We start from the raw sequence: 3,581 nt of genomic DNA, 5'->3' as shown, positions 1-3,581 counted from the left end.
GTCAGATTTTAATAAATGTGGCACATTTGGCATTATTAAAAAAAAAAAAAACTTTTTTTCCTACAATTTATAATCTAAGATTTGCTCCAAATTCTTCATCATTTTCAGGTTTTCTATTTATTGAATTTTAGAGTAAACTGTAATTTATTTGACAACATCTAGAATAGGCCCAATATTTTGTGCAGATTTGTAGCATTTTATCATTTTCAACTTTTTGCCACCGGTTATGCTAAAAACTTGCATAAAGGTCTTAATAAATATGGCCCAGTGTCTCCATACACAGGAAAGATATTAATATTGTAGGAAGCCAAGTAAATGTCTTCACCAGCCCTATGTATGGCCTAACCATACCTGAGCCCTCACACCCTCCATACCCTACACATGGCATAGGAGGATGGGAAACATTCATAAGGGTGCCTTCATGTAAGGGGAATAGGTATAGATTTTTCTATATAGATGTTTCTAGATTTTATATTAATATTTTTTACATTCTTTCTATTCCATCAGAGAAAGAAGCGGAATTCTTATTTCCTTGCTTCCATTACATCACAAAGATCCCGATATGTTAAGGATTTTGAGAATACTAAAATTGACCTGGCTGAAAGGCTTTTTGCCTTTTACAATAAGACCATCTTCGGCAATAAGGTATGTATGATCAGTATCTGGGTTATACATGTTTTATACATGTTTTAAAAACAGCGCCCCTCCTGTCCACAGATTGTGTTGGGTATTGCAGTTTGGCTCCTCTGAAGTGAATGGCGCTGAGCTCCTGTACCACATATAAAAGTTGGGTGCCTTGTTATTGGGGCCCAGGAATGTGGAGTGAGGCCCTCAGATGGGTGGGAAGCCACCGTATAGTTATGTGGGCGGCTCTGGGAAGGGGTGACTACCTCTTTACTGTTTATCATTGATGAATCTGATGATTTTATGGACTTTAATGTGTCTTTTCTTCATCCTCTTTAGCTTCCTAAAATCAAGATTACCTGGAATAAGAGACTGACTTCCACAGGAGGCCAGTGCTTTTATTGCATTTCTGATGACGAGCGATATAGCCGAATAGAGCTGTCGGACAAGGTCTGTGATTCTGCAGGTAGGTTTCACATCTCATCCATCGTACAGTAACAGGCTGGTATTGGGGTGTATTATGTCTTTATACTCATTGTACATATCTTTTCTTTTCTTTATAGACCGAGTAAGGGACATTTTAGCACAAGAGATGTGCCATGCGGCCACATGGATTATAGATGGCAGCAAAACTGATGGTCATGGTGACCTCTGGCAGGCCCATGCGGATAGAGTCACCCAAATACACCCCGGGCTGCCCAAGGTGACAATGTGCCATGACTACGCCATCAACTATACGTTCACCTATCGTTGTGATGCTTGTAATAAAACGTAAGTAATTATTGGCCCTGATTTACTAATAGGGGAGTGTAGTTTTCTTTGTTGGGGCTTTTTCCATGGTATTTGCTAATTTGGTGATTTCCCCTACGTTTGCATTTTTATTTTACACCTGCTCTGACCTGTCAGGTTTTCAAGAGCCCAAATCCACCACATTTTATGTAGGCACATAAGTACATTTGTTGGGATCTTTCAAAATTGTAGAGTACATGCCCCTTTTGACCCAACGGCAATGCTTCTTTTTTGGATTTTCTGAGTTAAACTGATGGTTGATTGGGTTTTTAGAATTTTTTGGGTGCCACAACTTGGGTGTAAAACCCGAAAAAAAGGGTCAGATCACATTAGTAAATAACCCCTTTATGTTTTAATGCACATGCAGCAGAATAGCTCTGGAGTGACTTCTGTCTGATACTGTTAGTGTTAGGTTATTATTTGTTACCTACTACCATAATAGACTGGTATCTGGGACCCTAATAGTGCTGCATGTTCTATGTTTTTGTGCCAGGATCGCTTCATGTAGTGTTTTTTTATATATTGGTTATGATTTGCTGTAGTTGTTACAATCTGTGTCTATCCTGTACTGACTTGTGTCCTTCACCAAATTCTGCCTATAATATAATTTTCTCTCTTTTTTCGTAGCGTTGGACGTTTTAGAGAAATTCCAATGGATAAAGCCATTTGCCGCATCTGCCAAAGCAGACTTTGCCTAGTGAGCCCTAGATGATCTGCTGATAAAAAGAATTTCTAAACTTTTCCCTTTCCCCATCTTTCCCAATTACCCTACCCTATCCACCCCCCCCCACCCCCAAAAAAAAAAAAAAAAAACTATAGAAATAATAATTATTTATCCTCGTAGTATATTTTCTCTTTTATAATAATACTATAAATGGAAATGCTGGTATAGTTTTTTCAGATGGGTAGAGATGAGCGAGCCGATATAGCGAACCCTGATCTCTCAGAACTTTGGGGTGACAGTGTCTCACAGAACTTTCATACACAGCCAGGCTTGGCTCACACCAGGCAACAGCGGTAATAATAGCAGAAGGGATAAGGAACACATGGAGGGAGATTTATCAAGGAATATAGAGGGTTTTTTTTTTGCTTACAAAATGCGCACAAAAAGTTGCACGTGCGCCTACTCAATTTTTTTTGTGACTTTTGTGGGTAAGCATGTGGGTAAGCCTTACCTAAGAAATTTTCAGTTTTCCCTTTGCAGTGTTCGTGAATTTATCAAGTATGAAAGTCACAAGTAGGCAAATAAAAAGTCGCAAACCCCCTTCAAAAAGTCACAAATGTAAGCCTGGTCAGACCTGGCCTACAAACTTGCCTGTGACAGCAGTTTAAGAAGGTAGCAGTTTCGACTTTTTGCGCAACTTTTTGTTAGGTTCTGCTCCCGTCACCCGCCCGCATCTACCACCCACCTAAAAGCTGTTGGTACTATAACTCCCCGCATGTCCTCACTGAAATGTGGGCAGGTGACAATACATGTACTAACCTATTTTCCGTGTTTCTTTTTCCTTCTTAATTCAGAATTGCGTATCCTGTGGACTACTTCGGATTCGGTGGCCTACATCGGTGACCAGCGTTTTTTTGTTTTGTTTAATAATAGTAAAATTGTTAACGAGGGCTTGTGTGGGAGTGTTTTATTGCAATAAAACGTTATTAATGCGTTGTGTTTTTTTTAAAATTTACTTTACAGGCTTAGTAATGGAAGCCGTCTTATAGACATATTCCATTAATAAGCCGGTGCTTAGCGTTAGCCACAAAAACAGCTAGCGCTAACCCCCAATTATTACCCCGGTACCCACCACCCCAGGGGTGTCGGGAATAGCCGGTACCAACAGGCCCGGAGCGTCAAAAATGGCACTTCTTGATCTAGGTGGTAATAGGCTGGCGATATTAAGGCTGGGGGGGGGCAGTAAATATGGTTCTTGCCCACCTTGGTAACATCAGGCTGTTGCTGCTTGGTTGGGATCTTGCTGAAAATAAAAACACGGGAACCCTATGCGTTTTTTTTCCCATAAATGATAAATAATTTTAAAAAAGTGTGGAATTCTCTGTATTTTCACTCTCAGCCAAATACTAACCAAGCAGCAACAGCCTGACATTACCAGGGTGGGGGAGGACCATTGCTACTGACCCTCCCCATATTACATACCCAATATTACCCCTCTCCCTTT

The 3,581-nt window shown here is 40.2% G+C and overlaps 1 long non-coding RNA gene across 1 annotated transcript; it reads left to right on the top strand.

Annotated features, from left to right (window-relative positions):
• Positions 1-525: 525 nt before the first annotated feature.
• Positions 526-2,192, top strand: LOC130291777 (uncharacterized). The gene is made up of 4 exons (XR_008848030.1): positions 526-645; positions 964-1,090; positions 1,188-1,395; positions 2,041-2,192. It is a non-coding gene; the product is annotated as an uncharacterized LOC130291777 (long non-coding RNA).
• Positions 2,193-3,581: the final 1,389 nt, after the last annotated feature.

This window comes from Hyla sarda, chromosome 9, assembly GCF_029499605.1.
Source record: "Hyla sarda isolate aHylSar1 chromosome 9, aHylSar1.hap1, whole genome shotgun sequence".
In the NCBI taxonomy this organism is placed as follows: Eukaryota; Metazoa; Chordata; class Amphibia; order Anura; family Hylidae; genus Hyla; species Hyla sarda.
This window is presented reverse-complemented; position numbering and strand designations above follow the sequence as displayed.